General features: G+C 53.6%; 14 non-coding genes across 14 annotated transcripts; all 14 read left to right on the forward strand.

The window, feature by feature from the left end:
• Positions 1 to 580: 580 nt before the first annotated feature.
• LOC137066798 (U2 spliceosomal RNA) lies at positions 581 to 771 on the forward strand. Its single transcript, XR_010902685.1, has one exon. It is a non-coding gene; the product is annotated as a U2 spliceosomal RNA (small nuclear RNA).
• Positions 772 to 1,239: 468 nt separating this feature from the next.
• On the forward strand, positions 1,240 to 1,403 carry LOC137067112 (U1 spliceosomal RNA). The gene has a single exon (XR_010902932.1). It is a non-coding gene; the product is annotated as a U1 spliceosomal RNA (small nuclear RNA).
• Positions 1,404 to 2,436: 1,033 nt separating this feature from the next.
• On the forward strand, positions 2,437 to 2,627 carry LOC137066633 (U2 spliceosomal RNA). Its single transcript, XR_010902536.1, has one exon. It is a non-coding gene; the product is annotated as a U2 spliceosomal RNA (small nuclear RNA).
• Positions 2,628 to 3,095: 468 nt separating this feature from the next.
• LOC137067113 (U1 spliceosomal RNA) lies at positions 3,096 to 3,259 on the forward strand. Its single transcript, XR_010902933.1, has one exon. It is a non-coding gene; the product is annotated as a U1 spliceosomal RNA (small nuclear RNA).
• Positions 3,260 to 4,292: 1,033 nt separating this feature from the next.
• LOC137066634 (U2 spliceosomal RNA) lies at positions 4,293 to 4,483 on the forward strand. The gene has a single exon (XR_010902537.1). It is a non-coding gene; the product is annotated as a U2 spliceosomal RNA (small nuclear RNA).
• A 468-nt stretch (positions 4,484 to 4,951) lies between these two features.
• Positions 4,952 to 5,115, forward strand: LOC137067115 (U1 spliceosomal RNA). Its single transcript, XR_010902935.1, has one exon. It is a non-coding gene; the product is annotated as a U1 spliceosomal RNA (small nuclear RNA).
• A 1,033-nt stretch (positions 5,116 to 6,148) lies between these two features.
• On the forward strand, positions 6,149 to 6,339 carry LOC137066635 (U2 spliceosomal RNA). The gene has a single exon (XR_010902538.1). It is a non-coding gene; the product is annotated as a U2 spliceosomal RNA (small nuclear RNA).
• Positions 6,340 to 6,807: 468 nt separating this feature from the next.
• Positions 6,808 to 6,971, forward strand: LOC137067116 (U1 spliceosomal RNA). The gene has a single exon (XR_010902936.1). It is a non-coding gene; the product is annotated as a U1 spliceosomal RNA (small nuclear RNA).
• Positions 6,972 to 8,004: 1,033 nt separating this feature from the next.
• Positions 8,005 to 8,195, forward strand: LOC137066637 (U2 spliceosomal RNA). The gene has a single exon (XR_010902539.1). It is a non-coding gene; the product is annotated as a U2 spliceosomal RNA (small nuclear RNA).
• Positions 8,196 to 8,663: 468 nt separating this feature from the next.
• LOC137067117 (U1 spliceosomal RNA) lies at positions 8,664 to 8,827 on the forward strand. The gene has a single exon (XR_010902937.1). It is a non-coding gene; the product is annotated as a U1 spliceosomal RNA (small nuclear RNA).
• A 1,033-nt stretch (positions 8,828 to 9,860) lies between these two features.
• On the forward strand, positions 9,861 to 10,051 carry LOC137066800 (U2 spliceosomal RNA). Its single transcript, XR_010902687.1, has one exon. It is a non-coding gene; the product is annotated as a U2 spliceosomal RNA (small nuclear RNA).
• Positions 10,052 to 10,519: 468 nt separating this feature from the next.
• On the forward strand, positions 10,520 to 10,683 carry LOC137067118 (U1 spliceosomal RNA). Its single transcript, XR_010902938.1, has one exon. It is a non-coding gene; the product is annotated as a U1 spliceosomal RNA (small nuclear RNA).
• A 1,033-nt stretch (positions 10,684 to 11,716) lies between these two features.
• LOC137066801 (U2 spliceosomal RNA) lies at positions 11,717 to 11,907 on the forward strand. Its single transcript, XR_010902688.1, has one exon. It is a non-coding gene; the product is annotated as a U2 spliceosomal RNA (small nuclear RNA).
• A 468-nt stretch (positions 11,908 to 12,375) lies between these two features.
• On the forward strand, positions 12,376 to 12,539 carry LOC137067119 (U1 spliceosomal RNA). Its single transcript, XR_010902939.1, has one exon. It is a non-coding gene; the product is annotated as a U1 spliceosomal RNA (small nuclear RNA).
• The last annotated feature ends 223 nt before the right edge of the window (positions 12,540 to 12,762 follow it).

Consider the following 12,762-nt stretch of genomic DNA (forward strand, 5'->3'; position numbering starts at 1 on the left):
GCCCGTGCACGGGTGTACCGGCTTGGGTGAAATTGTCTCGTTCCGTCCAAGAGCTATAGCCGTTCTAGCAGACCCCGCCTCGCCCAGCCCGTAGGTTTCGGCCTGCCGCCGCCAAGCTGAATCGAAATTCCCACTTTTTTTCCGATCTGGACGGACAGTCAGACTCCAGAGAATCTTTCTGCACTGGTTTGGGCCAGATCGGGCAAAAGACCTAGGACTAGTGTGCAAAAGTAGGTTTTTCACAAAATCCCAAATACCCGAAAATTTCGCCAGCGCAACCTTCGAATCCGAGGCATGCGTCTCGCTCGGCTCGAGCCAAGGATTCCGATGATATAAGACACTTGGTTCTGCGGCGTGCGGTTTGGGAGCTACGAGCCATTTCGTACTTTCGGTGGCTGTAGCGCCACCGCCGGGCCCATCGGGGGGCCAGCCTTGGTGATGTTGTAGAGCGAGTGGCTAGTACCATCCCTCAAAGTTTCAGGTCTCTACGACGTACGGCCTTTGCCAACCCTCCCCCCCCTCACCGCTTCCCAGATGGGCGTCGCCTTTGCCGGCTCCCCTGCCGCTGCGTCATTGTGTCATCGCTTCTCGGCCTTTTGGCTAAGATCAAGTGTAGTATCTGTTCTTATCAGTTTAATATCTGATACGTCCCCTATCCGGGGACTGCATATTAAATAGATTTTTGGCACATGGAGCCGGAACCGGGGCTTGCTCCGTCCACTCCACGCATCGACCTGGTATTGCAGTGCCTCCAGGAACGGTGTGCTTCCCCTTTTTGGGGACTGCGAATTGTTGTGACTAATAGAAGAACCAACAACACCACTGGAATTTTGTCAGAGAATACAGAAATACGCAGGAAGCGCATACAGAATGACGATGAGGTGACCGTTGACGATGACCGTGCCACAGAGAAAGCAGCAAGCTGCGGTCATATGAGCATAGGGAAAAAAGAAGAACAAAAGCGTCGGTTGCCGGCCGGCTGACTCATCACCGTCACAGCACGTTTTTTGATGTCCCTCTTATTTGAGAGTCTTTACCAACGAGCTGATGAGTCGAATCAGGGGTTTGTGTTGGATGGATTAGGGACACCTGATTCAAATCAAGGTCAGGCACGCACGCACGCAGCAGTCAAGCAATGGAAGGTGCCCCGTCCTTCCTTTTCTTGGGGGAGGGGAAGGTCACCGTGTTTGAGGATGGCGAAGGGGGATAGGGCGCCTCTGCCTGGAGGCCAGGCAACTCATACTTACCTGGCAGGGGAGACACCATGATCAGGAAGGTGGTTCACCCAGGGCGAGGCTCGGCCATTGCACTCCGGTTGTGCTGACCCCTGCGAATTCCCCAAATGTGGGAATCTCGACTGCATAATTTATGGTAGTGGGGGACTGCGTTCGCGCTCTCCCCTGTACACACTGGTTAAAAGCAGATAGCGTGGAGGGAAAAAGCGTGCGGTTCTTGACGCTTGTGGCGCCGCCCACTGCCCCAAAGGGTGAAGTTGCACCAGTTTTGTTATGTTTCTGTCTCTTTCTGCTGTGTCAGCCAGTGACCCGGAGAGTTCAGAGAACTGAACTGCGTCTGTTTTCATCGAGGTTGTCGAAACCTGCGACCGGTTTGCCGAATGTGGTTTTTCCCACAAACTTTGATATTCAACGGACGAGTTGATTGACAGCAGTGGTCCCAAAGGCAAAGTTGTTCGGATGGAGGTTTTCTGTCGTATGGTACGACTGTCTCGTGCGCGTGCTGTGAAAAAGCACGCGACATACGTTCGCCTATAGCCGCTCTCATGTTGTTGCTTTTTCATTTTAAAGCGCCACTAGGTGGCCATTCACCGCGTCCTTTCTCGCCTGACCCCAGACTGAGCCCGTGCACGGGTGTACCGGCTTGGGTGAAATTGTCTCGTTCCGTCCAAGAGCTATAGCCGTTCTAGCAGACCCCGCCTCGCCCAGCCCGTAGGTTTCGGCCTGCCGCCGCCAAGCTGAATCGAAATTCCCACTTTTTTTCCGATCTGGACGGACAGTCAGACTCCAGAGAATCTTTCTGCACTGGTTTGGGCCAGATCGGGCAAAAGACCTAGGACTAGTGTGCAAAAGTAGGTTTTTCACAAAATCCCAAATACCCGAAAATTTCGCCAGCGCAACCTTCGAATCCGAGGCATGCGTCTCGCTCGGCTCGAGCCAAGGATTCCGATGATATAAGACACTTGGTTCTGCGGCGTGCGGTTTGGGAGCTACGAGCCATTTCGTACTTTCGGTGGCTGTAGCGCCACCGCCGGGCCCATCGGGGGGCCAGCCTTGGTGATGTTGTAGAGCGAGTGGCTAGTACCATCCCTCAAAGTTTCAGGTCTCTACGACGTACGGCCTTTGCCAACCCTCCCCCCCCTCACCGCTTCCCAGATGGGCGTCGCCTTTGCCGGCTCCCCTGCCGCTGCGTCATTGTGTCATCGCTTCTCGGCCTTTTGGCTAAGATCAAGTGTAGTATCTGTTCTTATCAGTTTAATATCTGATACGTCCCCTATCCGGGGACTGCATATTAAATTGATTTTTGGCACATGGAGCCGGAACCGGGGCTTGCTCCGTCCACTCCACGCATCGACCTGGTATTGCAGTGCCTCCAGGAACGGTGTGCTTCCCCTTTTTGGGGACTGCGAATTGTTGTGACTAATAGAAGAACCAACAACACCACTGGAATTTTGTCAGAGAATACAGAAATACGCAGGAAGCGCATACAGAATGACGATGAGGTGACCGTTGACGATGACCGTGCCACAGAGAAAGCAGCAAGCTGCGGTCATATGAGCATAGGGAAAAAAGAAGAACAAAAGCGTCGGTTGCCGGCCGGCTGACTCATCACCGTCACAGCACGTTTTTTGATGTCCCTCTTATTTGAGAGTCTTTACCAACGAGCTGATGAGTCGAATCAGGGGTTTGTGTTGGATGGATTAGGGACACCTGATTCAAATCAAGGTCAGGCACGCACGCACGCAGCAGTCAAGCAATGGAAGGTGCCCCGTCCTTCCTTTTCTTGGGGGAGGGGAAGGTCACCGTGTTTGAGGATGGCGAAGGGGGATAGGGCGCCTCTGCCTGGAGGCCAGGCAACTCATACTTACCTGGCAGGGGAGACACCATGATCAGGAAGGTGGTTCACCCAGGGCGAGGCTCGGCCATTGCACTCCGGTTGTGCTGACCCCTGCGAATTCCCCAAATGTGGGAATCTCGACTGCATAATTTATGGTAGTGGGGGACTGCGTTCGCGCTCTCCCCTGTACACACTGGTTAAAAGCAGATAGCGTGGAGGGAAAAAGCGTGCGGTTCTTGACGCTTGTGGCGCCGCCCACTGCCCCAAAGGGTGAAGTTGCACCAGTTTTGTTATGTTTCTGTCTCTTTCTGCTGTGTCAGCCAGTGACCCGGAGAGTTCAGAGAACTGAACTGCGTCTGTTTTCATCGAGGTTGTCGAAACCTGCGACCGGTTTGCCGAATGTGGTTTTTCCCACAAACTTTGATATTCAACGGACGAGTTGATTGACAGCAGTGGTCCCAAAGGCAAAGTTGTTCGGATGGAGGTTTTCTGTCGTATGGCACGACTGTCTCGTGCGCGTGCTGTGAAAAAGCACGCGACATACGTTCGCCTATAGCCGCTCTCATGTTGTTGCTTTTTCATTTTAAAGCGCCACTAGGTGGCCATTCACCGCGTCCTTTCTCGCCTGACCCCAGACTGAGCCCGTGCACGGGTGTACCGGCTTGGGTGAAATTGTCTCGTTCCGTCCAAGAGCTATAGCCGTTCTAGCAGACCCCGCCTCGCCCAGCCCGTAGGTTTCGGCCTGCCGCCGCCAAGCTGAATCGAAATTCCCACTTTTTTTCCGATCTGGACGGACAGTCAGACTCCAGAGAATCTTTCTGCACTGGTTTGGGCCAGATCGGGCAAAAGACCTAGGACTAGTGTGCAAAAGTAGGTTTTTCACAAAATCCCAAATACCCGAAAATTTCGCCAGCGCAACCTTCGAATCCGAGGCATGCGTCTCGCTCGGCTCGAGCCAAGGATTCCGATGATATAAGACACTTGGTTCTGCGGCGTGCGGTTTGGGAGCTACGAGCCATTTCGTACTTTCGGTGGCTGTAGCGCCACCGCCGGGCCCATCGGGGGGCCAGCCTTGGTGATGTTGTAGAGCGAGTGGCTAGTACCATCCCTCAAAGTTTCAGGTCTCTACGACGTACGGCCTTTGCCAACCCTCCCCCCCCTCACCGCTTCCCAGATGGGCGTCGCCTTTGCCGGCTCCCCTGCCGCTGCGTCATTGTGTCATCGCTTCTCGGCCTTTTGGCTAAGATCAAGTGTAGTATCTGTTCTTATCAGTTTAATATCTGATACGTCCCCTATCCGGGGACTGCATATTAAATTGATTTTTGGCACATGGAGCCGGAACCGGGGCTTGCTCCGTCCACTCCACGCATCGACCTGGTATTGCAGTGCCTCCAGGAACGGTGTGCTTCCCCTTTTTGGGGACTGCGAATTGTTGTGACTAATAGAAGAACCAACAACACCACTGGAATTTTGTCAGAGAATACAGAAATACGCAGGAAGCGCATACAGAATGACGATGAGGTGACCGTTGACGATGACCGTGCCACAGAGAAAGCAGCAAGCTGCGGTCATATGAGCATAGGGAAAAAAGAAGAACAAAAGCGTCGGTTGCCGGCCGGCTGACTCATCACCGTCACAGCACGTTTTTTGATGTCCCTCTTATTTGAGAGTCTTTACCAACGAGCTGATGAGTCGAATCGGGGGTTTGTGTTGGATGGATTAGGGACACCTGATTCAAATCAAGGTCAGGCACGCACGCACGCAGCAGTCAAGCAATGGAAGGTGCCCCGTCCTTCCTTTTCTTGGGGGAGGGGAAGGTCACCGTGTTTGAGGATGGCGAAGGGGGATAGGGCGCCTCTGCCTGGAGGCCAGGCAACTCATACTTACCTGGCAGGGGAGACACCATGATCAGGAAGGTGGTTCACCCAGGGCGAGGCTCGGCCATTGCACTCCGGTTGTGCTGACCCCTGCGAATTCCCCAAATGTGGGAATCTCGACTGCATAATTTATGGTAGTGGGGGACTGCGTTCGCGCTCTCCCCTGTACACACTGGTTAAAAGCAGATAGCGTGGAGGGAAAAAGCGTGCGGTTCTTGACGCTTGTGGCGCCGCCCACTGCCCCAAAGGGTGAAGTTGCACCAGTTTTGTTATGTTTCTGTCTCTTTCTGCTGTGTCAGCCAGTGACCCGGAGAGTTCAGAGAACTGAACTGCGTCTGTTTTCATCGAGGTTGTCGAAACCTGCGACCGGTTTGCCGAATGTGGTTTTTCCCACAAACTTTGATATTCAACGGACGAGTTGATTGACAGCAGTGGTCCCAAAGGCAAAGTTGTTCGGATGGAGGTTTTCTGTCGTATGGTACGACTGTCTCGTGCGCGTGCTGTGAAAAAGCACGCGACATACGTTCGCCTATAGCCGCTCTCATGTTGTTGCTTTTTCATTTTAAAGCGCCACTAGGTGGCCATTCACCGCGTCCTTTCTCGCCTGACCCCAGACTGAGCCCGTGCACGGGTGTACCGGCTTGGGTGAAATTGTCTCGTTCCGTCCAAGAGCTATAGCCGTTCTAGCAGACCCCGCCTCGCCCAGCCCGTAGGTTTCGGCCTGCCGCCGCCAAGCTGAATCGAAATTCCCACTTTTTTTCCGATCTGGACGGACAGTCAGACTCCAGAGAATCTTTCTGCACTGGTTTGGGCCAGATCGGGCAAAAGACCTAGGACTAGTGTGCAAAAGTAGGTTTTTCACAAAATCCCAAATACCCGAAAATTTCGCCAGCGCAACCTTCGAATCCGAGGCATGCGTCTCGCTCGGCTCGAGCCAAGGATTCCGATGATATAAGACACTTGGTTCTGCGGCGTGCGGTTTGGGAGCTACGAGCCATTTCGTACTTTCGGTGGCTGTAGCGCCACCGCCGGGCCCATCGGGGGGCCAGCCTTGGTGATGTTGTAGAGCGAGTGGCTAGTACCATCCCTCAAAGTTTCAGGTCTCTACGACGTACGGCCTTTGCCAACCCTCCCCCCCCTCACCGCTTCCCAGATGGGCGTCGCCTTTGCCGGCTCCCCTGCCGCTGCGTCATTGTGTCATCGCTTCTCGGCCTTTTGGCTAAGATCAAGTGTAGTATCTGTTCTTATCAGTTTAATATCTGATACGTCCCCTATCCGGGGACTGCATATTAAATTGATTTTTGGCACATGGAGCCGGAACCGGGGCTTGCTCCGTCCACTCCACGCATCGACCTGGTATTGCAGTGCCTCCAGGAACGGTGTGCTTCCCCTTTTTGGGGACTGCGAATTGTTGTGACTAATAGAAGAACCAACAACACCACTGGAATTTTGTCAGAGAATACAGAAATACGCAGGAAGCGCATACAGAATGACGATGAGGTGACCGTTGACGATGACCGTGCCACAGAGAAAGCAGCAAGCTGCGGTCATATGAGCATAGGGAAAAAAGAAGAACAAAAGCGTCGGTTGCCGGCCGGCTGACTCATCACCGTCACAGCACGTTTTTTGATGTCCCTCTTATTTGAGAGTCTTTACCAACGAGCTGATGAGTCGAATCAGGGGTTTGTGTTGGATGGATTAGGGACACCTGATTCAAATCAAGGTCAGGCACGCACGCACGCAGCAGTCAAGCAATGGAAGGTGCCCCGTCCTTCCTTTTCTTGGGGGAGGGGAAGGTCACCGTGTTTGAGGATGGCGAAGGGGGATAGGGCGCCTCTGCCTGGAGGCCAGGCAACTCATACTTACCTGGCAGGGGAGACACCATGATCAGGAAGGTGGTTCACCCAGGGCGAGGCTCGGCCATTGCACTCCGGTTGTGCTGACCCCTGCGAATTCCCCAAATGTGGGAATCTCGACTGCATAATTTATGGTAGTGGGGGACTGCGTTCGCGCTCTCCCCTGTACACACTGGTTAAAAGCAGATAGCGTGGAGGGAAAAAGCGTGCGGTTCTTGACGCTTGTGGCGCCGCCCACTGCCCCAAAGGGTGAAGTTGCACCAGTTTTGTTATGTTTCTGTCTCTTTCTGCTGTGTCAGCCAGTGACCCGGAGAGTTCAGAGAACTGAACTGCGTCTGTTTTCATCGAGGTTGTCGAAACCTGCGACCGGTTTGCCGAATGTGGTTTTTCCCACAAACTTTGATATTCAACGGACGAGTTGATTGACAGCAGTGGTCCCAAAGGCAAAGTTGTTCGGATGGAGGTTTTCTGTCGTATGGTACGACTGTCTCGTGCGCGTGCTGTGAAAAAGCACGCGACATACGTTCGCCTATAGCCGCTCTCATGTTGTTGCTTTTTCATTTTAAAGCGCCACTAGGTGGCCATTCACCGCGTCCTTTCTCGCCTGACCCCAGACTGAGCCCGTGCACGGGTGTACCGGCTTGGGTGAAATTGTCTCGTTCCGTCCAAGAGCTATAGCCGTTCTAGCAGACCCCGCCTCGCCCAGCCCGTAGGTTTCGGCCTGCCGCCGCCAAGCTGAATCGAAATTCCCACTTTTTTTCCGATCTGGACGGACAGTCAGACTCCAGAGAATCTTTCTGCACTGGTTTGGGCCAGATCGGGCAAAAGACCTAGGACTAGTGTGCAAAAGTAGGTTTTTCACAAAATCCCAAATACCCGAAAATTTCGCCAGCGCAACCTTCGAATCCGAGGCATGCGTCTCGCTCGGCTCGAGCCAAGGATTCCGATGATATAAGACACTTGGTTCTGCGGCGTGCGGTTTGGGAGCTACGAGCCATTTCGTACTTTCGGTGGCTGTAGCGCCACCGCCGGGCCCATCGGGGGGCCAGCCTTGGTGATGTTGTAGAGCGAGTGGCTAGTACCATCCCTCAAAGTTTCAGGTCTCTACGACGTACGGCCTTTGCCAACCCTCCCCCCCCTCACAGCTTCCCAGATGGGCGTCGCCTTTGCCGGCTCCCCTGCCGCTGCGTCATTGTGTCATCGCTTCTCGGCCTTTTGGCTAAGATCAAGTGTAGTATCTGTTCTTATCAGTTTAATATCTGATACGTCCCCTATCCGGGGACTGCATATTAAATTGATTTTTGGCACATGGAGCCGGAACCGGGGCTTGCTCCGTCCACTCCACGCATCGACCTGGTATTGCAGTGCCTCCAGGAACGGTGTGCTTCCCCTTTTTGGGGACTGCGAATTGTTGTGACTAATAGAAGAACCAACAACACCACTGGAATTTTGTCAGAGAATACAGAAATACGCAGGAAGCGCATACAGAATGACGATGAGGTGACCGTTGACGATGACCGTGCCACAGAGAAAGCAGCAAGCTGCGGTCATATGAGCATAGGGAAAAAAGAAGAACAAAAGCGTCGGTTGCCGGCCGGCTGACTCATCACCGTCACAGCACGTTTTTTGATGTCCCTCTTATTTGAGAGTCTTTACCAACGAGCTGATGAGTCGAATCAGGGGTTTGTGTTGGATGGATTAGGGACACCTGATTCAAATCAAGGTCAGGCACGCACGCACGCAGCAGTCAAGCAATGGAAGGTGCCCCGTCCTTCCTTTTCTTGGGGGAGGGGAAGGTCACCGTGTTTGAGGATGGCGAAGGGGGATAGGGCGCCTCTGCCTGGAGGCCAGGCAACTCATACTTACCTGGCAGGGGAGACACCATGATCAGGAAGGTGGTTCACCCAGGGCGAGGCTCGGCCATTGCACTCCGGTTGTGCTGACCCCTGCGAATTCCCCAAATGTGGGAATCTCGACTGCATAATTTATGGTAGTGGGGGACTGCGTTCGCGCTCTCCCCTGTACACACTGGTTAAAAGCAGATAGCGTGGAGGGAAAAAGCGTGCGGTTCTTGACGCTTGTGGCGCCGCCCACTGCCCCAAAGGGTGAAGTTGCACCAGTTTTGTTATGTTTCTGTCTCTTTCTGCTGTGTCAGCCAGTGACCCGGAGAGTTCAGAGAACTGAACTGCGTCTGTTTTCATCGAGGTTGTCGAAACCTGCGACCGGTTTGCCGAATGTGGTTTTTCCCACAAACTTTGATATTCAACGGACGAGTTGATTGACAGCAGTGGTCCCAAAGGCAAAGTTGTTCGGATGGAGGTTTTCTGTCGTATGGTACGACTGTCTCGTGCGCGTGCTGTGAAAAAGCACGCGACATACGTTCGCCTATAGCCGCTCTCATGTTGTTGCTTTTTCATTTTAAAGCGCCACTAGGTGGCCATTCACCGCGTCCTTTCTCGCCTGACCCCAGACTGAGCCCGTGCACGGGTGTACCGGCTTGGGTGAAATTGTCTCGTTCCGTCCAAGAGCTATAGCCGTTCTAGCAGACCCCGCCTCGCCCAGCCCGTAGGTTTCGGCCTGCCGCCGCCAAGCTGAATCGAAATTCCCACTTTTTTTCCGATCTGGACGGACAGTCAGACTCCAGAGAATCTTTCTGCACTGGTTTGGGCCAGATCGGGCAAAAGACCTAGGACTAGTGTGCAAAAGTAGGTTTTTCACAAAATCCCAAATACCCGAAAATTTCGCCAGCGCAACCTTCGAATCCGAGGCATGCGTCTCGCTCGGCTCGAGCCAAGGATTCCGATGATATAAGACACTTGGTTCTGCGGCGTGCGGTTTGGGAGCTACGAGCCATTTCGTACTTTCGGTGGCTGTAGCGCCACCGCCGGGCCCATCGGGGGGCCAGCCTTGGTGATGTTGTAGAGCGAGTGGCTAGTACCATCCCTCAAAGTTTCAGGTCTCTACGACGTACGGCCTTTGCCAACCCTCCCCCCCCTCACCGCTTCCCAGATGGGCGTCGCCTTTGCCGGCTCCCCTGCCGCTGCGTCATTGTGTCATCGCTTCTCGGCCTTTTGGCTAAGATCAAGTGTAGTATCTGTTCTTATCAGTTTAATATCTGATACGTCCCCTATCCGGGGACTGCATATTAAATAGATTTTTGGCACATGGAGCCGGAACCGGGGCTTGCTCCGTCCACTCCACGCATCGACCTGGTATTGCAGTGCCTCCAGGAACGGTGTGCTTCCCCTTTTTGGGGACTGCGAATTGTTGTGACTAATAGAAGAACCAACAACACCACTGGAATTTTGTCAGAGAATACAGAAATACGCAGGAAGCGCATACAGAATGACGATGAGGTGACCGTTGACGATGACCGTGCCACAGAGAAAGCAGCAAGCTGCGGTCATATGAGCATAGGGAAAAAAGAAGAACAAAAGCGTCGGTTGCCGGCCGGCTGACTCATCACCGTCACAGCACGTTTTTTGATGTCCCTCTTATTTGAGAGTCTTTACCAACGAGCTGATGAGTCGAATCAGGGGTTTGTGTTGGATGGATTAGGGACACCTGATTCAAATCAAGGTCAGGCACGCACGCACGCAGCAGTCAAGCAATGGAAGGTGCCCCGTCCTTCCTTTTCTTGGGGGAGGGGAAGGTCACCGTGTTTGAGGATGGCGAAGGGGGATAGGGCGCCTCTGCCTGGAGGCCAGGCAACTCATACTTACCTGGCAGGGGAGACACCATGATCAGGAAGGTGGTTCACCCAGGGCGAGGCTCGGCCATTGCACTCCGGTTGTGCTGACCCCTGCGAATTCCCCAAATGTGGGAATCTCGACTGCATAATTTATGGTAGTGGGGGACTGCGTTCGCGCTCTCCCCTGTACACACTGGTTAAAAGCAGATAGCGTGGAGGGAAAAAGCGTGCGGTTCTTGACGCTTGTGGCGCCGCCCACTGCCCCAAAGGGTGAAGTTGCACCAGTTTTGTTATGTTTCTGTCTCTTTCTGCTGTGTCAGCCAGTGACCCGGAGAGTTCAGAGAACTGAACTGCGTCTGTTTTCATCGAGGTTGTCGAAACCTGCGACCGGTTTGCCGAATGTGGTTTTTCCCACAAACTTTGATATTCAACGGACGAGTTGATTGACAGCAGTGGTCCCAAAGGCAAAGTTGTTCGGATGGAGGTTTTCTGTCGTATGGTACGACTGTCTCGTGCGCGTGCTGTGAAAAAGCACGCGACATACGTTCGCCTATAGCCGCTCTCATGTTGTTGCTTTTTCATTTTAAAGCGCCACTAGGTGGCCATTCACCGCGTCCTTTCTCGCCTGACCCCAGACTGAGCCCGTGCACGGGTGTACCGGCTTGGGTGAAATTGTCTCGTTCCGTCCAAGAGCTATAGCCGTTCTAGCAGACCCCGCCTCGCCCAGCCCGTAGGTTTCGGCCTGCCGCCGCCAAGCTGAATCGAAATTCCCACTTTTTTTCCGATCTGGACGGACAGTCAGACTCCAGAGAATCTTTCTGCACTGGTTTGGGCCAGATCGGGCAAAAGACCTAGGACTAGTGTGCAAAAGTAGGTTTTTCACAAAATCCCAAATACCCGAAAATTTCGCCAGCGCAACCTTCGAATCCGAGGCATGCGTCTCGCTCGGCTCGAGCCAAGGATTCCGATGATATAAGACACTTGGTTCTGCGGCGTGCGGTTTGGGAGCTACGAGCCATTTCGTACTTTCGGTGGCTGTAGCGCCACCGCCGGGCCCATCGGGGGGCCAGCCTTGGTGATGTTGTAGAGCGAGTGGCTAGTACCATCCCTCAAAGTTTCAGGTCTCTACGACGTACGGCCTTTGCCAACCCTCCCCCCCCTCACCGCTTCCCAGATGGGCGTCGCCTTTGCCGGCTCCCCTGCCGCTGCGTCATTGTGTCATCGCTTCTCGGCCTTTTGGCTAAGATCAAGTGTAGTATCTGTTCTTATCAGTTTAATATCTGATACGTCCCCTATCCGGGGACTGCATATTAAATAGATTTTTGGCACATGGAGCCGGAACCGGGGCTTGCTCCGTCCACTCCACGCATCGACCTGGTATTGCAGTGCCTCCAGGAACGGTGTGCTTCCCCTTTTTGGGGACTGCGAATTGTTGTGACTAATAGAAGAACCAACAACACCACTGGAATTTTGTCAGAGAATACAGAAATACGCAGGAAGCGCATACAGAATGACGATGAGGTGACCGTTGACGATGACCGTGCCACAGAGAAAGCAGCAAGCTGCGGTCATATGAGCATAGGGAAAAAAGAAGAACAAAAGCGTCGGTTGCCGGCCGGCTGACTCATCACCGTCACAGCACGTTTTTTGATGTCCCTCTTATTTGAGAGTCTTTACCAACGAGCTGATGAGTCGAATCAGGGGTTTGTGTTGGATGGATTAGGGACACCTGATTCAAATCAAGGTCAGGCACGCACGCACGCAGCAGTCAAGCAATGGAAGGTGCCCCGTCCTTCCTTTTCTTGGGGGAGGGGAAGGTCACCGTGTTTGAGGATGGCGAAGGGGGATAGGGCGCCTCTGCCTGGAGGCCAGGCAACTCATACTTACCTGGCAGGGGAGACACCATGATCAGGAAGGTGGTTCACCCAGGGCGAGGCTCGGCCATTGCACTCCGGTTGTGCTGACCCCTGCGAATTCCCCAAATGTGGGAATCTCGACTGCATAATTTATGGTAGTGGGGGACTGCGTTCGCGCTCTCCCCTGTACACACTGGTTAAAAGCAGATAGCGTGGAGGGAAAAAGCGTGCGGTTCTTGACGCTTGTGGCGCCGCCCACTGCCCCAAAGGGTGAAGTTGCACCAGTTTTGTTATGTTTCTGTCTCTTTCTGCTGTGTCAGCCAGTGACCCGGAGAGTTCAGAGAACTGAACTGCGTCTGTTTTCATCGAGGTTGTCGAAACCTGCGACCGGTTTGCCGAATGTGGTTTTT

This window comes from Pseudorasbora parva, unplaced genomic scaffold (genome assembly GCF_024679245.1).
Source record: "Pseudorasbora parva isolate DD20220531a unplaced genomic scaffold, ASM2467924v1 scaffold_33, whole genome shotgun sequence".
NCBI lineage: Eukaryota > Metazoa > Chordata > Actinopteri > Cypriniformes > Gobionidae > Pseudorasbora > Pseudorasbora parva.